We start from the raw sequence: 27,658 nt of genomic DNA on the forward strand, positions 1-27,658 counted from the left end.
CGCCGATTTTGCGTAAAAAAACTACGCAAATGCGGCGCTAAACAAAGTTTAAATATAGGCCTATATTCATTGATTTTGTTGATAGGACTGCACCCTCATGCACATTATAAGCTCAACCTAATTCCCCACTTTTTCCAGATGCTTTCTACTCTTGCTTATTACTGCACAACATCAAGGGAGTCTCTTTGAGTCATTCCATTTCTGGAAGTTCCATTGTTTTAGTCCACTTAATGTTGCCAGCACAAGGTCGGACTAGCCAGCTGCGTAAGGAAGGCCCCCACAGACCTTGCAGTACACTGTGCATGGGCGGTAAGCCTCTGACTGGGTCCGGGGGAAGGGAGTACTTTGCAAGTGGGGCCCTCAAGTTTAATTACGCCACTGGGATTGGCCCTGAAGGGCAACCAGGCAGTACTCAATGGGCTTGTCTGACGGGTCGATGTGTGTGACTTTTTTGGGCTGGATGTGGGCCTGTTTTATGGTTTGCTAGGTTGGTTTTTACTGCTGATTTCTCTGATATTAAAAAAAAACATTGCCTGCAGCAAGCTCAAATACATGCAGTCTTCGATGCTTTGCAGACCCTTATATAGCTTGTCTTTACAAGTTCAAAACTGCCCCAATTTTCAAACATTGGCCACTTTTTTAGCTTTCTAATTCACTAAAGGGGTGTCACTTTTATTTGGTGCTTGGGCCTATTTTCTGTCCCAGACTGACCCTGAGCCAGTAAGTGCTTTACAGCATATCCACTTTCATCATCAGTAGTTGGATGCAATGTTCCCTGTAAGGCGAGCGCGTGCGCACCTTTCCTTCCCCCATCGCGCAGGCCCCTTTGGCAAGCGCGCACGTTGTGCTGTTATCAAATGTTCCACTTTCTAAGCCTAAATAAGCCTTTTAGAGCGATATACGTGCTCCCCTAAGGCAGATAATGCTCATATTTGAATCTGGATTGAAGTCAATGAAAACAGCATTTAAATTCCGCGGGGAGTGTTTTAAACATCATTTGGCGTACTTTAGCATACAAGTGAGCAAGTGATAATTGTCTTGGAAATTAATGGTTAATGAGCTAGGAAATGCTTCACAACAGTAGAAAATGTGCTGTTATCAAATGTTCCACCATTCCTATGCTTTGTGGTAGTTTATATGCTTTATCACTTTCTAAGCTTCAATAAGCTTTTTTGAGCGATATACGTGCTCCCCTAAGGCAGATAATGCTTATATTTGAATCTGGATTAAAGTCAATGAAAACAGCTTTTAAATACCGCGGGGAGTGTTTTAAACATAATTTGGCATGCTTTAGCATACAAGCGGGCAAGTGATATTTGTCTTGAAAATCAATGGTTCATGAGCTAGGAAATGCTTCAGAACAGTATAAAATGTGCTGTTATCAAATGTTCCACCATTCCTATACTTTGTGGTAGTTTATATGCGTTATCACTTTCTAAGCTTAAATAAGCCTTTTTGAGCGATATACGTGCTCCCCTAAGGCAGATAATGCTTATATTTGAATCTGGATTAAAGTCAATGAAAACAGCTTTTAAATACCGTGGGGAGTGTTTTAAACATCATTTGGCGTGCTTTAGCATACAAGTGCGCAATTGATATTTGTCTTGAAAATCAATGGTTCATGAGCTAGGAAATGCTTCAGAACAGTAGAAAATGTGCTGTTATCAAATGTTCCACCATTCCTATACTTTGTGGTAGTTTATATGCGTTATCACTTTCTAAGCTTAAATAAGCCTTTTTGAGCGATATACGTGCTCCCCTAAGGCAGATAATGCTTATATTTGAATCTGGATTAAAGTCAATGAAAACAGCTTTTAAATACCGCGGGGAGTGTGTTAAACATCATTTGGCGTGCTTTAGCATACAAGCGGGCAAGTGATATTTGTCTTGAAAATCAATGGTTCATGAGCTAGGAAATGCTTCAGAACAGTAGAAAATGTGCTGTTATCAAATGTTCCACCATTCCTATACTTTGTGGTACTTTATATGCGTTATCACTTTCTAAGCCTAAATAAGCCTTTTAGAGCAATATACGTGCTCCCCTAACAGGTCATGTCCTTGGGGTGTGCAACCAGGTCACAAAACTGCCTTTATGCCCTATTGCATGGAGCAATGATATCCCTTTTTTGCTTTAGTGGTATGGAGAGGCTAATGCCAAAGATCTTGGCTAGTTATGCGCTGCGCGCGCGTGAATGGTCAATTTCTTGGCGCACGTATCCTTGGCTGCAGCGCACAGAGACCGCACACTGCCGCACAAAGTGGAAAAAAATTAGAGGGAACATTGGTTGGATGTGACAGTTATTGCCTGTCTGTGTGGTTGTTTGTGAACGAAGTGCTGATTTTGTCATTTTTAATTGGTCATTAGTCTCTTCTGGTGGAAGCATACTTTTTCCAGGGCATCCATAAAATCCAAATGATCCAGGGAGGCCTGCGCTAGTACCACATTTAGAGGCTTTTATCCATGATTCTAGAGGAAGATACACCTTTCACAGGACACGTATCCACAAGAATTAACTTCTTGGGTGCTCCCTACATCAGATGATGTTTGAAGACCTGCCTCTCGATAAAATGTACCCCTTCCAAATTGGTGTACACCTTGAATATCAACCACAGACAATCTATGGACACAATATCAAGGACAAAACATAGGAAACAATATTGACAGGCATGTCTAGATTTCTATACTTATATCTACATTTATACACCTACTTGGTACATATATGTGGAGCTAGGAATACTAAATCCATACTTCCTTATATGTACTTACCTTTTGATATTTTGTCTCTCGATAGTCTGTCCTCGATATCACCATATTCTGGGGTTTGATATTCGGTGGTACAATCTTCCAAATCATGTTTAGCTGTCTGTTTCTTTAAAGTGATGTGTGCACACTACAAGTACACTATATGTATAGGTATAGATAGCTTCATCAAATTCCAACAATTTAACAATGACAGAAATCTTAGGCCCCTTTGATTTGAGCCCAAGTCAACTCTTGTGGTCCTTGACTTTTTCTAAGGGTTCCTCTTCATGTTCATTGAGAAAGTGGCACATCTGGATTTCAACAAGTTCCAATATGTTGGTCTCATACCACGCATGGCCCTTGCATTAAGTTGTAGTTGTGCACCATCCGGTGGGATCCTCTTTGCCAGTCTACCATTTGTGCAATAAATGTGCTTTTTTTGTCAGGCAGAATGCAACATATTTTCCTGCTGCAATTCAAGAATTGCATATATTCAAAGAAACTCCATTTTATTGGTGAACACCTGCATCAGATATTTGGGATTATCATGTGGGTCCCCTGCAGCTCTTTTATTACTCGTGAACTAATATTAGAGAGCACCTATCAGTTTCAGGCCCTCACTCATGTACTGTAGGCCCATCTCTGGCAGACTTCAAAGGTTCAAAACTCAGAACTCTGTACAGCTCAAGGCCACGAGATTCAGAACATCACTCGCCATTAGACACTACTTCACTGATGCTGCTAAAGTATGGGACTCCATACCAATAATATCAGAACATGACACTGAGATGCTATTAATTGTGTTTGACCAATGACTTTGTGTTTTACCACTGCGCATATTAGTTGCTCAATGTTCACCAGTAGCACATTACATGTTGTGTTCAGTTTAGCTGCCTATTGGCTTTAACATGGCATTAGACATTACATTTGGTATTTGGGTTAGCTGCCTATTGGCTTTCACATGGCATTAGCCATTACATTCTGTATTTAGTTTAGCTGCCTATTGGCTTTGACATGGCATTAGACATTACATTTGGTATTTAGGTTAGCTGCCTATTGGCTTTAACGTGGAGTTAGACAGTGCAGTTGAGGCACTGCAGATGAGCTGTGTTTTTCCAAGCTGTGTTTTTCCACATGGTAGACCAAGCTGTGTTTTTCACACCAAAGTCTACCTGATAAGAGCGCGTAGATTTTGTGTTTACCTCTCAATCCAGTCTGAGAACGAGTGAGGCTTGGAGAATTGGCCACTCTCCAGGTTTCTTCGGTTCTCACATTGAGTTTTGCTTTTAAGGATGGCTCTGGACAACAGCAGGGTTAGATAGAAACTATATTGACTTCCGACAGGAACGGACGTCAGTTGCCTGTCTCCGTTTGGGTAGAAAATCTATTTCTTGCAGTTGAACCGGAATCATCAACTTGAAGCCCCAGAAAGATGAAGCAGAGATAGGCCGGCCCTACAGCCCTACGGTGATGCAATTTTGACTTTAATGCTTTGCTTTGAAGTTATGCTATAATATAATCACATGTATTTGCTGTGTGCATTGCAGCTGAGAAGTACTTTGATATATTTTGCTTTCATTGCTGCGACTACTTTTGAACGTGTGCTTCCAACCTACTAATTTCGTCTCTCGGGAACCTCGTGGTGAAGTAATAATAACAATAAATGTCTTCTTTAAACTAAGAAGTGCATTCTAGAGAGGTTTTGTGAGCTCGGTCATAGATAAGAGAAGGAAAGCAGAACAGTTTGGCGTTCGTCGTCAGTCTTGAGAGTCGGAGTTGGAGATTGGAAGTGCACTATTTAAAAGTGTAATTGTTTTTTGTTGTTTAGTGAATTAAAGAAGCACGGCAGACCATGTTTGAAAATGCATGTGAAGTTAAACTGCCTTATGGTGCTGTGAGAAACATGTTTTCTTGTTTATCAGGACTGTGTGAGTCTTGGGATGAGTGCTGTGATTAAGCATATTTAGGAAATGTGCCTTTTGAAAGAAATAATGTTCCTTTTGTTCTTAACATAAGGGTTTGGATACTTTTGTCTGCTTACAGAAAAAGGCAGGAGAGATGTAGGCAGTTACAACATGAAAATAAGAATTTACGTGAGCAAATTAGCCAGAACACATTAATGCAAGATAATGCTGAAATCTATAAAACTGCTGTTTTAGAAGAATCTGGCTTTTCCCATTCCAGTAATGAGAAGGTTAAAAAAAATGAGTCTCTTGAGCAGAGCAGCCCACAGTTTTTGGCAGTTGAAGTGCATTCCTTAACAGATAACACTGAGAACAGAGTTAGGAATGTGATTTGCAGACTGCTTTTGCAAAGTAAAATTAATTCGGACAAGGCAGAAGTTCTGTCGCAAAATGTGCAGTTACTGGGAATTCAGTGGAACCCAGAAAAAAGACAGATGTTGTCACAAGTAAAACAAAAGATTTTAGAGTTTTTTACTATTTGCACTAAGCAAGAGACATCGAGTTTCATGAGCTTGTATGATTTTGGGAAACAGTATAGCCCTCATCTGCGTGAAATCTTAACACTTTGGTACAAAATAACTAGGAAAAAACATGAGCAGCTGCACGCTTTTGATTTGGCAAATGAAATAATTCAGACTTTAGGTTTCTGCGCAGTGCAAGAGGGAAACACTGATTTACATGTAAATCAGGAACGGGGAAGACAAGAGTGCCCCTGGAACTTTGGACATTAAATGATAATGTAATTCTGAAACCTGAAATATCAAGCATGCAGTGGGTGATGAGTTCACATAATTCTCACAGTTTAGGACAGGCACAGGAGGCTAGTATCATACACTGGATCTGGCACATGCAAGACAGGGCTAGAGTCACTGCAGCCCTACATGAACAGGTTTCACAAGCCCCTTTTGAGGATGAGGAGAGGGTGCAGGGAGTACCACAGGTAAAAGAGTCACCAGTGAAATTGAGTGCACCATTTGAATTCGTGTCCCCTGAGGATAAAAAGCATGTTTGTTTGACTATTGCTTCAGATTTGTACAATGAGTGTCAGACTTTAAATCAGGAGCTGCTTGAGATGTGTCATTTTTACACTGATTCTTGGTTCACTGCCAATGGTTTAGCCGTTTGGTTTTCCACATGGCTTGTACATAACTGGTTCAATTCCCTTGCAGATGTTAAAAAGAAAAGTACAGAAGTGTCCACCCAGAATTCTGACTTAGTGGGGATGGCTAAGTGGGTGCACCAGAAATGTGGACATCTGGGAGAAAAAGCCACTTACAGGTGGGCAGAGATTAGAGAGATGCACATTCCCCTAGATTTGATAAAAACTGTGATTTTGCAATGTCCTATTTGTCAGCACGCACAACAGCGATGTGTCCCACAAACAGTCAAAGATCAGCTGGGGAGAGGAAAGTTACTGGGACAGGTATGGCAAATTGAACAGGTTTTAGGGGGAGTGATTGCTGCAGATTACCAAGGAGAAATCAAAATTATGCTGAAAACTAGAAAAGAATCGGATTTATTCATTCAGATTGGAGACAGAATTGCCCAACGTGTCAAAAGTGCAGTGAATGGAGGTTTGGTAAAGAAGGAGTCTGCCCCAGCCCTTCTGACAGTGCAAGGAAAGGGAAGCTGTGGTGCAGCAGATAAAAACCTCAGTGCTAAGGTGGGGGTTGAATCCCCAGGTGACCCTCCAGAACCTGCAGAAATTATAACAAAGGGCCCCAAAAACAACCTGCTGATTATAAAACAAGGAAAGGAAGAGGAAGGGCACATTTCAGATGACAAATGTTATTTGCAAGAAAAGTCATACTTTTTTCTTTTGCAGATCCTACCATGACTCGCCACTGACCATGAGTGTGCTGTGTGGTCTCCCTTCGGGTGTGTGTGCGTGTGGGGTCAGGGGAGGGACCGAACCCCCAACCTGAACCTGATTGATTAAAGTACAAACCCCATGGATCCATTTTGCGCAACTGGCACCTTCAGTTCAAGTTCAATTTGTTTGATTACATTCTTCCACTGGAACTAAGCAATCTTACCAGTTAACTGTCTGTGTTGTTTTGTATGGAACTCTGACTTTCGCTTACATTCCAGCAAACCTTTCAGGTGGACCGTGTACCTTTACATGAGTAGAACTCATGCTACATCAAATTGCTATTTTAGAGACACTGTTATCTCAATCAGAGTATATAAGTTTCAGTCTTTTCTGTGTAGATGTATCTGATGTGAAAGGTTATGAGATCAATATGTTAATCCACTTCCATTGCTTTACAGTGATTGCTTTTATCATTCAAATCTGATTTGCTTATAATGTTCTTTTGTGTTGATGTTTTTGTTTTTTGTTTTTGTTTGAAATAAGAGGTATGTAAACAAAAATTCATTGGTCATAGGGTGGAGTGTGATGCTATTAATTGTGTTTGACCAATGACTTTGTGTTTCACCACTGCGCATATTAGTTGCTCAATGTTCACCAATAGCACATTACATGTTGTGTTCAGTTTAGCTGCCTATTGGCTTTAACGTGGCATTAGACATTACATTTGGTATATGGGTTAGCTGCCTATTGGCTTTAACATGGCATTAGCCATTATATTCTTTATTTAGTTTAGCTGCCTATTGGCTTTGACATGGCATTAGACATTACATTTGGTATTTAGGTTAGCTGCCTATTGGCTTTAACGTGGAGTTAGACAGTGCAGTTGAGGCATTGCAGATGAGGTGTGTTTTTCCAAGCTGTGTTGTTCCACATGATAGACCAAGCTGTGTTTTTCACACCAAAGTCTAGCTGATAAGAGTGTGTAGATTTTGTGTTTACCTCTCAATCCAGTCTGAGAACGAGTGAGGCTTGGAGAATTGGCCACTCTCCAGGTTTCTTCGGTTCTCACATTGAGTTTTGCTTTTAAGGATGGCTCTGGACAACAGCAGGGTTAGATAGAAACTATCTTGACTTCCGACAGGAACGGACGTCAGTTGCCTGTCCCCGTTTGGGTAGAAATCTCTTTCTTGCAGTTGAACCGGAGTCATCAACTTGAAGCCCCAGAAAGATGAAGCAGAGCTAGGCCCTACAGCCCTACGGTGATGCAATTTTGACTTTTATGCTTTGCTTTGAAGTTATGCTATAATATAATCACATGTATTTGCTGTGTGCATTGCAACTGAGAAGTACTTTGATATATTTTGCTTTCATTGCTGCAACTACTTTTGAACGTGTGCTTCCAACCTACTAATTTAGTCTCTCAGGAATCTCGTAGTAAAGTAATAATAACAATAAATGTCGTCTTTAAACTAAGAAGTGCATTCCAGAGAGGTTTTGTGAGCTCAGTCATAAGATAAGAGAAGGAAAGTAGAACAGACACATACTCCTTACCTTCAAGAAGCATATTAAAAGCTCATCACTTTTCTTCTTAAACAAATTGCCTTAATCTGTACATTTTATTTTTCCTTTGTAGTTTGATGAGGTTTAATCTGAATTGCTACTTGTCTTTTGTAGATCATATAACACCTGATGCCCAAGTGCTATATAAGACTGCTAATTAAACAAATAAATATATGCATAAATAAATACATATGTTAGATACCATCCTAAACAGTAGGTCAGATATAAATGTATTTGTATTCAGCATGTGTATGCGATTATGACAACTGTAGGGGCCCAACAAAGGCAAACCACATGAAACTGAGGTTCTGCATAACATTAGTGGATGAGTCTGTATTTCAGTGATTATGTTAAACAGTATGGAATATTGAGTCAGAAGTATTAGGTGACAGTTCCACGTTTGTAATGAGGTGTGCTTGACTTTTCAACGTGTCCCAATTGACTTTGGTAAACTGTTCTTAGGGGGCATTGAGGAACTATTGAGTAATTTCCTATAAACCCTTCCAGTAGTGAACTTCCCTTTTGGTGTAGACTTGATTTAGTTTACTTGAATGAAATGGACTAATTTTCCTGTAATTGATAGTTTGTAAAAAGGAATTAAAGAACTGTGTTCATCTGATAACAATTCATGAAATTGTCAGTTGGAAGTGAGGTAATTGGTTTGTTGCACAAATTCTGTGCTTGAGTCTAGCTGAGCGGATACACAGAAACAGACAGTGCAGAAGTTGCATTTTAGGAGAAACAGTAGCTTGTGCAGACTATTTGGGGAACATAGAAGTCATCTTATAAAGAAGGCTTACCCCACAAAGATTAACACATGGCTCATGATAAACAAATGCTTCCTTGCAGTGTGATGTAAAGCTTCTAATACTGAATATTGAGGCCATGAATGTTGTGGTTCAAGAATATCATTGACAACATATCAAAGACCAAAATATCAAAAAGCATTGGAAGGAGGTATAGATTTAGTATCCCTAAATCCATATCTACAAACCTTGAAGATGCATATATCTTCAAGGTACATACATGTGTAGGTGGATGTAGAATATCTATATTTACTTACCTTTTGATATTTTGGATTAAAAATGTTGTCCTTGATGATTGCCTCCTTCGTTATTCTGACTTCAATACTCAGGGTACCACCTGTGTAAATGAGTAAGAAAATGTACTGTAACATTTGACAGGGTTGGAGTCCTATTGCCCCAACTATATACTATACATTACTCTCTTGTGACTTTAAAGTGCTTCCAGACTGTTGGGCCGCTGTCACTGCTGGATGGACTCCTCACAGTACACACCCGACCCTACTCATACATACAGCCTCACTGATGCACACCAGTGGAGTTTTTTACTTATGCTACATTCCGTTTTTAACAATGGCAAGTACTGCATTGAACTGCATCTATTCTCCCTCCCTCTGCAACATTTTGTATGTAGTGATATTTCACAGCACTCCGCGTATTTCCTCTTCCTTAATCATCGCACACCTCACCTAACATGTTGTACGTAGGCCGTTCTACACACAACACATTTTCAACAAGGCATTCTGAAGGGTGCACAGGAGCTCAATGCAAACCAGAATAGTGTAGGAACTTATCAATAGTATGATGCACAACCTCAATGATAAATAGAGCAGCTACTGGTTAGACCAGCCAAAAAGGGCTTTGGGCCAGTCTAGAGATAGGAAACTGGTATTAAATTATCAATATAGTACAGTACGTCTAGTAATGACCAGGTACCGCACCCTTTGTATTGACATCAAGGGGGCTCTAGTTTCATCCTGAGGTACTGCACCCTTCCTGATGACAATGACTGGCAATGTTTTCAGGAGAATCTTATTTGAAACTTTGAGGAGAATGCCACGATTGGCTAAAAGGTGTCTGGGCTTGGCCTTTGTTGGGTCCCATGTCATCCTGAAGGATAGTCGGGAGGTAGGACTGATCTTCTAAAGAGCCTGATTGAATTGAATTAGTCGGGCATCTTGACCAAGAAACAGTTGCCCAAACACATGTTGGAAAAAAAATGGTTCTGTGTGTGCCTCCAGGTGAGATGTTCTTCATATAGCTAGGGTAACAAGTGGTCCATGAAGAATTTGGGTGCAATTTTTATGTTTTTCATTGTTCACAATATACAGCAATGGAATTTGGGGGAGGCCTGGCTGGTGCCAGAAGAGGAGTCATGTTTGGCCACAAAAACAGGTAGACAACCTTAGCATCAAAGTATATAAGTGCAGGCGAATTCAGGATGGAATCAGTTTTAAGCTTTTCACTGAAGCCGGGGCATGGGTACTGCAGTCTTTATTGAAAGGCTGAGGACGTCCGCTACCGTGATTGTCCATAGCTGGCCAGGGTGCTCCATTACATGCCCTGGGGATACTGGGAGATGATGGACTTCTCCAGGGGACCGAGGTATGGCTCGGTTGACAAGGCCCATCTCCCAGTGGGTGCCAGGGGGAATCCCATCTATTGGGATGCTCTGGCATGGTTGTTTGGGGGCCCAGCTGTCATGCTGGCCCAAGCTCCCTTTGTCTTGAGGGGACAAGTGAATTCACCTTGTGAAGGACAGCTTATTGAGGGACCAGCAGGGTTTCATCCCGGGTCCAAGTCAATTCAATCAGTCGATGCCACAAGGGGCCTGGGGAGTGGTCAACCATGACTCCTCTCATGTATTTGGTATTTGCTAGAAATTGTTCATGTTTTAGTATTGAATATTTGCTAGGAATTTAATGTATTAGTTATGTACATATGATAATCATTATGCTATTCTGTACATATTGTAACTTCACATTAGAAAGAAAAACTTGTCATGTTTATAAGATGTAATAACTACGTCCGGAGAATGTTTTATTCTCTTTACGCAATAATGGCATGTTGTATTATGTCCTTGCAGAATCAGTCATGAATGTGTAGGTGTTTAATGTCTGAGTGGTTTGACATAAGACCGGTCTTGCAGTGGTCCCCCACCTGTGGACAAGGGGATAAGGTGAGAGCTTGTGGGCCCCGGAGACATGTGGGGGCTGGATCGGACCAGTCAGGGGCAGTGGCCAACAATGTTCCCTCTAATTTTTTTCCATTGTGTGCTACAGTGTAAGGTCACCATGCGCTATAGCCAAGGGTATGTGCAGCAAGAAAATTACCATTTACAAGAATGCAGAGTGAAGTTACCGAAATCAGTAGCATTTGCCATTCTAAACTTTTATTTGACAACAAAAGCTAAAAATGGGTATTTTTGCAAACATTGCTCCATGCAATAAAGTATTAAGAGAGTTTTGTGACATAGTGACAAACCGTTAGGACATGACCTGTTAAGTAGCACATACACCTCAGTTAGAGAAAACAGGAATCAGAAGGTTGAACCATTATGAAATTTTTCTGTAGTAACCACCCTAGAGCCTTTTTCGAGGCAGAAGGGGTGGAGTACATTACAGGAACTGCTACATCTTACAGATGTGCCCTGCCTTTGTAATAATAGAAACTGGGCTGGAGTGTATTTATATAGTGTTGTGTGTGAACCTAGTTTCTCTTCTCGAGTTATAAAAGCAGGACCAGTGAAGTAAAGTGATAATTACAAGGCAAAGCATGAATTAAGTTCGGTTGGGGTGTAGAGGATGTGAATATAGAGAATGGGACACCCAGCTAAAAAAAAAGTTAAGAAAGAAGAGTATGCATATCATAGCCGTGCAACATAAGAGTGAAGGCAGCTGGACATAATTAGAAAAATAAAGTATTACAACTGTTGGAGCTTAAGGGCACAGCTATATTTTGCCTGGATTTTCTACTGCCCCGAGTTTATTGTAGCTACTTAGAAATAAACTTATGTGATCAGAAATGCATGCGTCAACATGGCCCTGCACAGTAAATGTGACACAAAATAGAAGTATAATTGAAAAAACATTATGCAGATTTGCAAAAATACTATCCTTGTATCAGCCAGATGGTTCTCTCTGCCCAACAACAGAGACTACCTGTTGCTGCAGCATCCAACATTCACTTAACCATTTGACTAGCCTCTACTGCGCACTCCAGTGCCTTCTCCTTCTGTGTGGCCTCACTGAGCTGCGCTTCTCAGTTACAGTGCCCTCAGCTGTTTGTAGCATAAGCCTTCGTCTCTGTTTACTTTAACTATTAGTCAAGAAACACTGGAGCAGTCCTAGAACAATGTGAGATGAAATATACAGGGAAATCACATTTAAATATGTTTTAGAGCTGCGTTAATAATTCCTGGCTAGTAGTTGAGTGAACAAAGACAGAAAAGTAATGTAAAACTACTGGAGAAACGGATAGGCCATTTGAACTGCAAGGGCAGGCACAATACGAGTTCGTACATACAAAACTCTGATACTAAATAAAAGGTCCCCGAGTTCTGTAAAATAACCAAAATAGTGAGTATTTGCTGGTAATTGACTGTAAAACATTCTCTCTTCTGCAGAATGCGCTGAGGGCCTCCCCCACCTCCATAATAACAGAGCAAGTAGAAGCCCCCTGCTCTGAACTCCGTGACCCTGCTGAAACAGAAAACACCCTAGAAGAAGTTCACTAATCTTTGAAATTGCATTGTGTCCTCTTAAGTGGTGATCTGCTCCTCTAGACAGGCCTCCTATTGAACTGCCGATACTTGGCCTGCTCTGCTGCATTTTGCGCTGCTTGTCTTTTAAACATAGCATTGGTGAATGGTTTCATGCTCTCCATTGAAGCAGGCAGTGAGCTGGCAATGACGTGCACGCTTAGAACTAGTGTCTGAGCGCTGGGAAAAGGCAGGATGCGCGCATGCGCATGCGCGCAACCTATATGGAACACTGGTGGCCAATGGTCACCCTGGTTTTGAATTTGGATGGTCACCCAGAGTCGGCAGCCATTGTTTGCTACAGGATTGGTGGGGTGCCTGGGTGAGCATTAGGGGCAGTTGCACCAGTTAAATAATGGGCAAGGGTACCTGATTGCCCCTTTTCACTGCTGGCTGCCCCTGGTGACTGCAGATGCACACCTTGTCCTTTCAGACCAGTTTTCTCTTCTTTTCCCACCCTCCCATGCCTGTATTAAGTCCTCTGGGGGATGTGCCTTAGTTAATTATCATTTCTGGCAGAGGAGAGAGGAGTCAGCGGACGAGGAGTCATGTTTGGCCACAAAAACAGGGAGACAACCTTGGCATCAAGGATTTAAGTGCAGGTGAATTCAGGATGGAATCAGTTTTAAGCCTTTAACAGAAGCCGGGGCATGGGTACTGCGGTCTTTATTGAAAGGCTGAGGACATCCGCTACCGCGATTGTCTATAGCTGGCCAGGGTACTCCATTACACAGCCCTGGGGATACTGAGGGATGGTGGGCTGCGCCAGGGGACCAAGGTATGGCCTGTTTGACAAGGCCCCTCTCCCAATTGGTGCCAGGGGGAATCCTATGTATTGGGTTGCTCTGGCATGGTTGTTTGGGGAACCAGCTGTCATGCTGGAACGAGCTCCCTCTGTCTTGAGAGGACAAGTAAAGGACAGCTTATTGAGGGACCAGCAGGGTTTCATCCTGGGTCCAAGTCAATTCAATCAGTCGATGCCACAAGGGGCCTGGGGAGTGGTCAACTGTGACTCCTCTTGTGTATTTGGTATTTGCTAGAAATTGTTCATGTATTAGTATTGAATATTTGCTAGGAATTTCATTTATTAGTTATGTACTGTGAAAATCATTATGCTATTCTGTACATATTGTAACTTAACATGAGAAAGAAAAATTTGTCGTGTTTATGAGATGTAATAAATACGGCCGGAGAATGTTTTATTCTCTAATGCAATCATAGCATCTTGTATTATGACCTTGCAGAATCAGTCATGAATGTGTGGGTGTATAATGTCTGAGTGGTTTGACATATGACCAGTCTTGCTGTGCTCCACCACCTGTACACAGAAACAGACAGTGCAGAAGGTGCATTTTAGGAGAAGCAGTAGCTGGCACAAACTATTTGGGGAACACAGAAGCCGCATTAAGAAAAAAGGCTTCCTCCACAAAGATTAACACATGCCTCATGATAAACAAATGCTTCCTTGCAGTGTGATGTAAAGCGTCTACTAAGGAATATTGAAGCCATGAATGTCATGGTTCAAGAGTATCATTGACAAAATATCATTGGGAGGAAGTATAGATTTAGTATCCCTAATTCCATGTCTACAAACCTTGAAGATGCATATAACTTCAAGGTTCATCATGTATAGTTGGATGTTGAATATCTATATGTACTTACCTTTTGGTGTTTTGGATTAAAAATGTTGTCCTTGATAATTGCCTGCTTTGTTATTCTCTCTTCAATACTCAAGGTACCACCTGTGTAAATCAGTAAGAAAATGTACTGTAACATTTGACAGGGTTTGAGTCCTGTCGCCCCAACTATATACTATACATTACTCTCTTGTGTCTTTAAAGTGCTTCCAGACTGTTGGGCCGCTGTCACTGCTGGATGGACTCATTACAGTACACACCCTAACCTACTCATACATACAGCCTCACTGATGCACACCAGTAGAGTTTTTTACTTATCTTACATTCCGTTTTTAACAATGGCAAGTACTGCATACAGAACTGCATCTATTCTCCCTCTCTCTGCAACATTTTGTATGCAGTGATATTTCACAGCACTCTGTGTATTTCCTCATCCATAAATCTCACACACCTCACCTAACATGTTGTACGTAGGCCATTCTACACCCAACATATTTTCAACAAGGCATTATGAAGGGTGCACAGGAGTTCAATGCAAATCAGAATAGTACAATGATATGATGCACAACATCAATGATAAATGGAGTAGCTATTCGTCAGACCAGCCAGAAAGGGCTTTGGGCCAGGCTAGAGATAGAAAACTGGGACAAAATTATCAATATAGTACAGTACGTCTAATAATGACCAGATACTGCACTCTTTGTATTGACTTCAAGGTGGCTCTAGTTTCATCCTGAGGTACTGTTCCCTTCCTGATGACTTTAAAGAGCCATCAACGAATGACCTATGGTACTGTGCTTTTTCTGATAATTTCTTAGGAATGTCTTGTAAAGACCTAATGTACTGCACCCTTTCTTTTAATATCAGATGGATCTCTAATAATGATAATGGCTGAGCACACAGAATATAGGTGAAACAGAATATGGAGGATAGAGGGCAAAATATTTAAACAAATTATTGACAGATAAATAAGCAACGATGTTCTGTAACCAACTCTCTCTCCCTCTCTCTCTCTCTGTCTCTCTCTCTATATATATATATATATATATATATATATATATACACATATATATATGTATATATATATATATATATATATATATATATATATATATAATTTAGAATCTTACTATGATGTCCCGGTGTTAGAAATGGGGTCTTTGGTTGGCAGTCAGGTTACCCCCGTCCAAGCAAGGACCCTCACTCTAGTCAGGGTAAAAGAGAATCACCCTCAGGTACCCCTTGCTTAACCCCTTGGTAGCTTGGCACGAGCAGGAAGGCTTAACTTCAGAGTGCAAGGTGTAAAGTATTTGTACCAACACACAGTAATTCAATGAAAACACTACAAAATGACACAACACTGGTTTAGAAAAATAGAAAATATTTCTCTAAACAAAACAAGACCAATACGACAAAAATCCACAATACACAAGTCAAGTTATCACTAAAAATGCAAACAAAGAGTCTTCATGTAATTTTAAACACACACTAACACTGTTAGCGTGAAAATGTACCTTGGGTGTGTCAAAAATAGCCCCACACGGGTGAGTGTGCGTCAAAAAGGACTTGCGACGCGTCGATTTCACTCACAAGCGAGACCTTGCGTAATTTCTCCTTTAGTCGGGTCGGCGTGCGTCATTTCTTCTCTCCACAGGAGAGTGATGCATCGATCCGGTCAGCACTCTCGGGTCCGGGCAGGCCTTGCGTAATTTTTACACGCCCAGCAGTGTTTGCATCAGAAATTCAGCTGCACGATGGTCCGAAAACCACGCAGCGTGGGTTGTGATCTCACCAGCCTCCGTCAGCAATGCTGCGCACCGTTTCTCCAGCCGCGGGCATCGATCTTCTGGTCACATTGCCGGCGAGTGTCGCTTTTTAGCTGCTCCGCCAGTAGCGCGTAGATTTTTCAGCCGCAGATCAAGTCGCGTCGATCTTTTCCCCGCACGGCGGTCTGTGCGTGGATTTCTTTCTCTTGGGCTGCCAGCTTGTCTTCTCAGGGCCCCAGGAACTGGATGGGCTCCACTAGGCAGAGTAGGATTCTCTCCAGAGGCTCCAGGTGCTGGCAGAGAGAAGTCTTTGCTGTCCCTGAGACTTCAAACAACAGGAGGCAAGCTCTAAATCAAGCCCTTGGAGATCTTCACAAGAAGGAAGGCAACACAAAGTCCAGTCTTTGTCCTCTAGCACAGGCAGAAGCAGCAACTGCAGGATAGCTCCACAAAGCACAGTCACCCGCAGGGCAGATCTTCTTCCTCAGCTCTTCAGTTCTTCTCCAGGCAGAGGTTCCTCTTGGTTTCCAGAAGTGTTCTAAAGTCTGTAGTTTTGGGTGCCCTTCTTATACCCATTTTCTCCTTTGAAGTAGGCCTACTTCAAAGCAAAGTCTCTCTTGATTGTGAAATCCTGCCTTGCCCAGGCCAGGCCCCATACACTTACCAGGGGGTTGGAGACTGCATTGTCTGAGGGCAGGCACAGCCCTTTCAGGTGTGAGTGACCACTCCTCCCCTCCCTCCTAGCACAGATGTCTCATCAGGAAATGCAGACTACACCCCAGCTCCCTTTGTGTCACTGTCTAGTGAGAGGTGCAACCAGCCCAACTGTCAATCTGACCCAGGCAGGGAATCCACAAACAGGCAGAGTCACAGAAATGGTTTAAGCAAGAAAATGCTCACTTTATAAAAGTGGCATTTTCAAACACACAATCTTAAAATCAACTTTACTAAAAGGTGTATTTTTAAATTGTGAGCTCAGAGACAACAAACTCCATATGTCTATCCGCTCCCAAAGGGAATCTACACTTCAATCATATTTAAAGCTAGCCCCCATGTTAACCTATGAGAGGGACAGGCCTTGCAAGAGTGAAATACGAATTTAGCAGTAGCCACTGTCAGGCATATAAAACACATTACTATATGTCCTACCTGAACCATACACTGCACCCTGCCCTTGGGGCTACCTAGGGCCTACCTTAGTGGTGCCTTACATGTAAAAAAAGGGAAGGTTTAGGCCTGGCACATGGGTACACTTGCCAAGTCAAATTTACAGTTAAAGCTGCACACACAGACACTGCAGTTGCAGGTCTGAGACATGATTACAGAGCTATTTATGTGGGTGACACAACCAGTGCTGCAGGCCCACTAGTAGCATGTCATTTACAGGCCCTGGGCACCTCTAGTGCAGTTTACTAGGGACTTACTAGTAAATCAGATATGCCAATCATGGATGAACCAATTACATACACATTTTGTAAAGGAGCACTTGCACCTTAGCACTGGTTAGCAGTAGTAAAGTGCTCAGAGTAACAAAAACAGCAAAAACAGAGTCCAGCACACAACAACAACCTGTGAAACAGAGGCAAAAGGTTAAGGGAGACCACACCAAGGAAGAAAAGTCTAACACCCTGTAACCTTTGATTTTTAAGTGAATGTTTAAGGTTTTTTAATTCTATTTCTTAACTATAACGTCCCTGTAACCTTTGTTTTTGTTCATTGATTTTCTAAGGTTTTTTTAAAACGGAAAGTAATTTTCATTACTATATGTTAATCCAACCACAGTCGCGTATGGCCTTCAGCCAACCCTCGACCCCAACCACCCAACCCCACGCTGCTCATGGCCTTTGGCCATTCGCAGTGATAGATGGGTAGCAGGCCCAACCCGGGGTTTCCAAAACAAGCATGGGAGCTCACACTTGTTTTTTTTTAACATTTTCACCAGATCTGCTACAAATGTACATGAAAATTATCAAAAAACACTTTTTTGCTCTGGGGGTCCCTCTGGGACCCCAGCATCAGAACTAAGGGGTTAGGGTGTTCCTACACTGGCTCCTTTTTAAAAAAAATCTTTTTTTGGGACGTGGCTGAAGCCGAGTCCCAGGAAGGCTCCTGACACTTTCTTGTTGAGGTGTTGACAGCTAATCAGATCTCAGCACAAGATCGGAAAGGTTTGCTGAGCCTTCGCATCACTATATATACAGATTTGTTTTTTCTTTAATCTTTTTTTTTCAAAAACTACAGAATGGAATTACACCAAATAGCAAAAAAAGGGCTCTTTCTGGTCCAAGAACTCGCTTCCATCCAGAGGTTCGAACTGTAGTCATGTTCAAAATCCCTTTTTAGAAAAGCATGGAGAAAAAGCGCTCTGGGACCCCCCTTTGTCTCAGCCCTGCTTGATAAATCACCCCAAACCTTCCAGACAGCAGCTGAAGTTAGTCTCAGAATGTTTTGGAAAATTTTGTGATGTTTCATAAAACAGCACCAAAGTTATTAGCAAAACAAAAATGCTTTTTCTTTAGAAACTAGATCCTAACTATAACTACCTAGTGGCAACTGACACTAGGTAATATATATATATATATCAAAACAAAACCCCTTTCAGAGTTAGAGTGACGCATAAATTATGCAAAAGGGAAGACAGAACTCTAGGTAGTTCCCAAGTTTAGGTGGAGAGCAGCTATATATATATATATATATATATATATATATGTGTGTGTGTGTGTGTTTGTGTGTGTGATAAATATATCTTCAACGTATATGGGTGATGAGTTAGGAATAGTGACTATATACCTCCCTATATGCACTTACCTTTCCATATATATTGTCCTTTGATATTCTGTCCTCTATATTCTTGTACCACAATATTGTTGGTGTCGATATTCAGTAGTACAACCTGAAAATCCACCTGTTCTACTCCTGTATTACTTCCAAAATGATCTCTAATAGGGGTCTGAGTTGCTGCCCTTTTGAGCAACTGGCAGGAGAAGGAGGAAGAAACAGACACAAAAAATACAGTTAATAAAGGACAGAGAGTGGTGTAGCATCAGCGGCATACAACTATGGGCCAAATCACAAAGGCCTTTATATGCACACATCAATGCATGTGGCTGTAAATTGATCCACGTACAGTTGGCCACTATCCAGAACAGTATATGATTAAATAGTTTTACTATTGCTTAATCCTTGTCCACAAGAATGATAAGCTATAACCCCCATTTTTGGGGTGGGAAGTGGAGGAACAATTTATATTGTAAATTTGTGAACTCCCACAAGCTTATTAATTTGTTTTAATTCATAATCAGCTCCCAACCCAGATGTAATGCTTGCAATGGCATAATATTGGAAATTTGTGCATACTAATTACACTATTACTGTTGTATGAGCCCTTATTCTGTTTTATCGGTGAAATGTGTCTGCATAGTGAATTTACCTATTCCTCCATGGGCTCACTGGGACCCAGTTACTTACTCACTGATACAATTTTTTATGGATTACCACAGTCGCCTACTTACCCATCTTCACAACAACATACATGCAAACCTGCAAGCAATGAACAATCACTTTCACCTAGAGAAGTAGGCGTATTTCCTTCACCTATGTTTATAACTCATAGGTAGGGGGTTTACTGCTGGCTTGGGCCAGCTTCTTTCTCAAAAACCTTTTGCAATTATTCTTTAGTTATGTGGTTCACAATATCCGTAAGAAGGCATTCTTTTTTGGTGTTGCAGAGTGAAAAAATGGTTCGCCATCTGCTGCTCTCTGTGACTTTATGAGTAGACAATATTGACCATTTTTCTACACATCTGCAACGTACGTACAAGTTAATTTGCAAAGAACGGCAAACTGCCTAGTGTTCCACTATTCGTGTTTGGAATGGCTGTTGTTTTGTCTTTAAGTTCTGGGCAGGGGGCGCGCACCAAGGCATAGCGCGCCCCCAGTACAGGTGCAGGCTGGATCGGACCGGTTTCGGCCAGTGGCCCAACTGTGGCCGCTACGCCAATTTACAAAAATCGTGCTCACCTCGAGGGGTGAGCCGATTAGCTGAAGGGGGTGTGGTGGGGGTTCCAGGTGAACGGCAGGGGCTGCCCGAATTTGTTTAAAAGGGGGACTCAAGTCCCTCGAGGGTCAGATTGTTTTTCTTGACCCTGGGCTGTCCCTGACGATCAACACACACCTCAAGAGGACTGGAGGAATTCTTTCCCTTCCACCCATCCCCAAAGAATAGCATGATTAGGGAGACCTTAGGAGGGAAGGAGTCATGTTTGGGCACAAAACAGGTGGATAACCTTGGCATCAAGAATACTAGTGCAGGCAAACTCAAGACACTATCAGAAGCTTTTTGGCTCAAACCAGGGTGGAGGTGCTATGGGGGTAGGAAAGGGGCTCGGGACGACCGCTACCGCGAATGTCCATAGCTCCCCCCACGGTACTCCATTACATGGCCCTGGAATTTTTTTATTTGGGGGGATGAGACTGCGCTAGGGGACCAAGGTATGGCCCGGTTGCCCAGTATCATCCCCTTCAGGTGCCAGGGGGGATCCCTTGCTTAGGGTTGGCTCTGGCATGGTTGGATTGGGGGACAGTTTTCATGCTGGTCGGTGCCCCCTTTATCTTGAGGGGGCAGGCGAGTCTCTCCTTGTGCGGCGTAATAGTTTTCGGGGGGGAACGCGGCCCCAGTTCACAGACAATGCCACAGGTGCCTGGTGGGTGGACAACAATTACTCCTTTTAAAGAACCTAAACTATTTGAAATGCATATTGGAAATAAATATGGAAATTTAAGGATGAAAAGAAATACTGTAAATATGATGATGTTTTTTATGTCGTGTTTATGTGGTTGTGAATAAATACGGCCTGAGAATTGTTATGGGTAAAGCGTCCCCCCCCCGCAAAGTGGGGGGGGCGGCCCGTTAGGGGACGGGGCCTCCGAGGCCCAACGCTCCCCTTACGCACCGGAGGTGCGCAGGGCTGGCCGGAACTTCCGCCCCATGCCTCGGGAGGCATGGGGGTGGTAGTACAACTGGGGGCAAACGTGGCGGCAGCGTTGGCTGCCGGCCAGATCCGGCCGCCGCGAACCGGTCGGGGGCTATTTAAGAGCCCCCCCAAGAAGGCTCAACCTTCTTTTCCATATGTGGCGGCCGGGTTCATGCGGGGCCCGCGGTTGGAGGTGGATGCTAAAGATAAGGAGGCTAAGCCATCCTCCTCTGGGGACAGGAAGCCAAAGGTGGAGGAGAACATTACAAACTGGTTATTTGGTTTTAATGTATTCATGTCTGTATTGTTAGAAAAGAAACCAGAGTTTGGCACCTCATTGATTTACTATGCAAACAAGATATTGAAGGCTCAGCACACTTATGGGGGGTCTGCCTGGTTGGAATATGATAGGTATTTCCGCTGGGCTAAAGTGGAAGATCCATCCATTGGTTGGGATCAGACAGAAGTTAACGTTTGGTTGGAGTGCGTTGATAACAAAGTCCCTGGGAGGCAGCCCTTTCGTTCGCAATTCTCAGGTGAGAAGAAGGGATCCTGTTGGGCATTCAATAGGAAGGTATGTTCGCGCCCCACTGTGTCCTGCAAGTTCAGGCACAACTGTTCCTTTTGTGGGCACCCTTCCCACCCAGAATTTAAATGTATCAAGAAATCTAAAGAAAAAGGTAGAGATGCAATTAAGCCCTCTAACAGACCCTCCCTTGCCGTCCCCTACCAAGTTAGTCACCCTGCTCCCATGGTTACGGGCTTACCCTGCATCAGATTCTGTAAAGATACTTCTTCAAGGTTTTTCTTCTGGTTTTAGGATTCCTACCTTTAATGTCTCACCGGTGAATCACTGCAAGAACTTAATCTCCACTTCACTGAACCCGCTCGTGGTGGCCAAGAAGTTAGCAAAAGAATGTGCGCTGGGCAGGCTAGTGGGCCCCTTCCAAGGCCCCCCCCCCCCCCCGGTAGACTTTGTTTGTTCCCCTTTGGGAGTGGTTCCTAAGAGGAAGCCTGGGCAGTTCAGGCTGATTCATAATTTGTCTGCCCCTCGGGGGTCATCAGTAAATGATGCCATTGATCCTCAGCTATGCTCGGTTCACTATGCGTCTGTTGACAACGCATTAGAAAAGGTCAGGGCTTTAGGCCAGGGTGCTTTGTTAGCAAAAACTGACATTGAGTCAGGGAGGATTTAAGGTTGTGGGAGGATTTTCTGCAAGATTTCAATGGGGCTGTCATTTGGCCTCACCAGGCGATTTCCAGCCCCATGCTGAGCCTGTACACTGACTCGGCAGGTATTATAGGTTTAGGTGCAGTATTGGGCCCCCTGTGGTGCAGGGCAGACTGGCCAGCTGAATGGGTTAGCTGGGATTGGACGAAGAACATAGCCTTTCTGGAATTATTCCCTATTGTTGTGGCACTCAATAATTGGGCGGATGAATTGAAGAATAGAGTTGTAATTTTTTGGTCCGACAACATGGCGGTAGTAGAAGTCATTAATCGCCAAGGGGCTACTTGCCCACTGGTCCTACACCTGTTAAAGCGTTTAATTTTGTCTTGTCTACAACACAACATTACCTTCAGGGCTAAACATGTGCCAGGGATTCATAACAACCCTGCTGACGCCCTGTCTGGCTCATTAATGCAGGATTTTCTACGGTACCACCCCCGGGCGATGGAGAAGATGACAGAGTTCCCAGAATCTCTGTGGAAAATTGGTGCCCCGCCCTCCCAGATTTAGTAGCAACATCTCTAGTGACACGTACTAGGAGGGCATATGAGAATGATTTCTACCAATACAGGCGGTTTTTACAAGCGCAGCATATTTCTGAAGTATTCTCTGAGGCAGCAATCTGCGCATTTCTACAGCATTTAAAAACCATGGGCCGCCCTGTGTCTTGTGCAAAGGCTTACCTGTCTGCGATACGTTTCTTCGCTAGGATCAAGAACATGGAGGCACCTTTGAACTCTTTTATTATAAAACGGGCCCTAGCGGGTTGGGCCAGGGCGGCCCAGGTTAGCGCAGATTCTAGGTGCCCTTTAACTGCTCCCCTGCTGGAGAATCTTCTGCGCGCACTCCCATCCGTCTGCTCCTCACAGGCTGAGTCAGCTTTATTTTCAGCAGCATTTTCTGTAGCTTTTTACGGGGACTTCCGCATCAGCGAATTGGTGGGCTCCTCCAGGGGTGACCACGCAGGAGGGTTGCAGCGGGGAGACATGTCAGTCAGTGCTGGGTTTCTAACAATAGTCCTGCGCAAGTCTAAAACGGATCAGGTTAAAAGAGGAGTGCGCATCACACTTAGTGCCGCAATCGGCTCCCCCCTTTGCCCTGTGACTCTGACGAGTAGTTACCTATCGGTTCGCCCTCCATCGGGCTCTTCTGCCTTGTTCATCCACTCTAACGGGGACTGCCTCTCATGCTACCAATTCTTAGAGGTTTTCAAGTTAGCGCTGAGGGCAATAGGGATTGACCAAAAAGGGTACTCCTCCCATTCCTTTCGAATTGGGGCAGCTACACTGGTGGCGGCCGCGGACCTGTCAGCGTCCGCGGTAAAAGGTATAGTGCTTTGGTCATCGGAGTGCTATAGGCGGCCCGAACTAGTATAATGTCAGCATTCTAGTATGTGATCTCCTCACGCTTTTTTCTTTTCATTTCAGTACAATGTCTCAGCATGTAGTTTGGTTTTTGGGGCATTCTTTTGTTCGACGGGTGGCGTACCGGGTGCAACAGCTCTGTGGGTCGAATCCGGCGATGGTGCAAGGCGTGGCTTTCCATTGGTGTGGAATTGGTGGAGTGGGAATCACTCAACTCCAGCGATTGGTCAATGTAGCGAAAGGTTTGGGGGGCTCCAGTCCCCAGATCTTATCAACATTCACTCAGGAGGCAACGACTTGGTGCGGTTGGGTCGCAAGGCACTAAGAGAAACAATATTCTTGGAGATAACAAAGTTGGCAAAACAGTTCCCAAATGCAGGAATTGCCTGGTCCCACATGGTGCCTCGACGCAAATGGGGTGCAGGGATCAAATCAAGGACAATCAACGTTTCAGTACGCTGTCTTAATGCCAAGATGGCCAAACTTTGCCCGGGCCCAGGGATGTTATGGAACATCCCCCACAAACTCTTAAAAGGCCCACACATGTTTCACAAGGACCAGGTGCGTCTATTGGATGCGGGTACTGATCAATTCACCCATTACATGTGTTTTTTTGCTCATAGTCTTTTCATGGGTGGGGAGGGCGATGGACCTATGGGGCCCTGGTCGCCCTCGTGGCGGAAATTGAGATATAAAAGTGACTAGAAATAACAGGGGGGTCCCCAAGGTTGGGGCCCCGGTAGGACACCAGGGATAGGATCCTGAAGTTCTGAGCCAACCTGCGGATGTACACACCAGATCAAGGGGTAAGGGAGCTCAGAACACTGGGGGGGCCATGGGGCTCCAGCTCTTGGCCGCCCGTTACACCCCGAGTATGATTGGTGTTTGGAGGGGGGACAGAACCCTGAGCGTGAGGACAAGGAACGGTGTAGTCAGGGTAACCGCCCCTCCTAAGGATACAGGTGAGATATGGGTCACTTGTGTGGTCCAATGGTGGTTCAGGACAGGAAGGGATCCTGTCAGAAAAAGATTTATGGTCACTAATTATCAGGACTTGTAATTATTGTAAATATTTGTGGAGTGTTCTTTATGCTTGATTTATGACTATTTGCTATAAAGAAAAATGGTGTTAAATAAAAACCACTTCCAACAATTTAAGTTTGTCGGTCTGTGTAGAGCTGGTGGGGGGAGAGTGGGCTATCTAGAGGCCTCCGGATCCTAATTCTCTATCGCAGGAAGGTTTCAGTCTGCTTTGTTTACTGTGAACATTAAGTACGCTCCTCCAAGCAGCGGATCATAGAGGGAAACCAGTATGAACTATTTGGGCTATTTGGTTGTAGGTATTGATGCGGTCCCCCACCTGTGTTGGTCATAACATGTTGAGACTGTCCCATTGTTTCTCCAAAACTGTCTTTAGAACTGTGAGTTTCTCAGTATTATAGGGTTATTAGTGGCATTGCAAATTGCTTTTCCCCCACAGTTCCCACACTGCCCCTAATCTCTTTGTCATGGTGGCCTCGCAAGTGGCAAGTGCAACTTGGTGTTTTGGAGACATGAGCAGATGAACCCATTCACCTGTATCCATAGAGTAATGTCCTTGTTTTTGCTGAGTGTTCCAATGCTAATTTGTAACAGCTCACCTTTTCAGGGCAATATGTCACCTCCATTTCTATTCACAATCCCACCACACATCATGTGCAAGTGACCTTCACCACTTCCCTCACATTTACTATTACCATCTAATGGTATAGACATGCCACATGGAAGACAGTCAACCTGCGAACCCTAATTGTCGCCATTGAAATCAGGACTTTTTGGTATTGTCTCTGCTATGTTAATGGTAGCAAAGCAAACGTCACGGAAAACCTAACCACAAAAATGTTGTGCATTCAAGATTCGGGTGTTAAATGATAATCAAATCTCAAACCACAACAATATTTAAATCGGAAGTCGAAAAAACACCACAAATCATAGAGCACGTAAGCAATTAATGTTACACAAGCTGCAAATTAATGCCACTCTTCATTTGGTCGACAACATCACTGACTGAAAGCTATTAAGATAAAAAAAGTGTACGTTTTCAACTAATTCCCCATACAGAAAACGGAGGCACGTCCAGAAGGCCTCCTCATTAACATGCCACGGTGGTCAAACAGGAGATTAATAGCAAAGTCACCTGCACAAGCTGCACGGAACCTGTTGATTAACAATAAGCCTCCAAAAATAAGATACCAGACTGCAGACCCACGTCCAAGGGCAACAAGTGCCTCTAATTTATTCCTGCTTTATACAAGGACATAAAGCTCCCTTTTATAAACGTGTTTTCAACGCCCCACTGTGAGCTGTAGGTGTGAGCCTTTCAGCTGATTTATTAATTTTAGTTTCAATCAAAGTGTCACCTGCAGACAAAAAATGCAGGCCTCGGCACAGAAAATACAGCGAGAGAGATGGAGGGTTGTGTGTTTTTTTAATTCCCGGAATATCTGCCAGCAATTTAGTTAGATGAACACTTGATAGGGTACACTCCGCGAAACCAAAAAATAATTCCCAGCAACGTAATTAAAAATATCAAAATTAAACATTTTTGTCATACTTGGAAAGTCAGCGCAGGGCCTTGGAAATAAAAGTGAGCGCGAAGGCTGCCAGAACAATCAGGCCCCGTTGTCAGGAGGGCACATTTTCTCCAATGAATCCAGAGAACAACAAGTCCACTGGGCAAAATGTGCACGAAATTCTCAATTAGATGGCTTTATTTAGTGAACACTATGGGGTCCTCAACAGTACTATAGAATTATGGCAGGAAAGCGGGGCTCTTCACTGGCTTATTAGCATTCTCCCAGGGCTGGAGTGCTGCTGATAGCAGACTGTTGCCTCCAAGGGCTGTTGGTGAGACCCCTACACTCACAAAGCTTTGTCCCCTTTGTCTTGCCATACCAGCAGGAAGTACTGCCCCATGTTTGGGGCCTTCTGGGACACCGTCGGCCTATTCACCGCCTGCAGAACCAACAGAGCCAGTGCCTTTGTTATTGGCTATGAACATCACTGCTACATGATTAACTAAAAAAAATGCAGTAGCAAGAGAGATGTCACTTTAAAATGCACGTTTAAGATGTTTTGTAAATGAACAACATAGGGCCTGACATCTGTGGCTGTGTATATCTTCTTTCATATAAATATATAAAACACATGCACATTGCTGGATTGTTTCAATGACAATAATTGGGCCATGAAAATCATGCTAAATCTTGAATATCTAGCATTTATTGATTCTAACTTTAATTTTAAAGGGATATTTGTTTAGGACAAAGATAAAAAGGAGAGATGGTAGGTGTTAGAAATGTCTTTTCCAGGAGAGAGGGTATATGCTGCTTTAGGGAAAACGCTATCATTGACTAAATTAACAAGTTGTCTTATCAATAGCCATAAGCCTTGAAGTATAATTAATTTAGTGCTGATCAATAGCCTTGAATGAGACATTGATTTTTTGAGCTTTTCGGGGCTGGCGTGGAGTCACATTTTCTTTCTTGTACATTGAACCAGGAGATTTCTTTTAAAAGTAGACATTTCACTCGTCCACACATATTTACTTATAAGTCACCCTTTGTGCCCATTTGTGAATACATTTTAAATCTCCTAAGACTATGAAATGTGTTTCACCTGAAAATGTATAAAAATAAATGTAGGTGCTATCATGAGTATACACAGATATACCATTTCAGAGAGTGGTGTGCGGCAACTTTCAGGCCAAATAATGAAAAATCTTAGCTGAAGGGTTGTTTCATAGATGTGAAATAGATATTATATTCTAAAACTGAAACTCCTGGTTGGTTCACCTATTTGAACCAACGTTTTAAAGTTTCACTGAAAGGGTTTCCAGGGGTAGCTTACATCCACTCCCTCTGCCACCACTAAATGTCCACCATTCAATAAACACAATGAAGCAATACTATAAAGACTAGAGTGAGGCATTTTTGCAGTACAGAGTTTTAGTGGGTAAAGCTACCTTTTTGAGAGAGCCACATAAGTGTAGGTTCCAAATGTGAG

Source organism: Pleurodeles waltl, chromosome 9 (assembly GCF_031143425.1).
Source record: "Pleurodeles waltl isolate 20211129_DDA chromosome 9, aPleWal1.hap1.20221129, whole genome shotgun sequence".
In the NCBI taxonomy this organism is placed as follows: Eukaryota; Metazoa; Chordata; class Amphibia; order Caudata; family Salamandridae; genus Pleurodeles; species Pleurodeles waltl.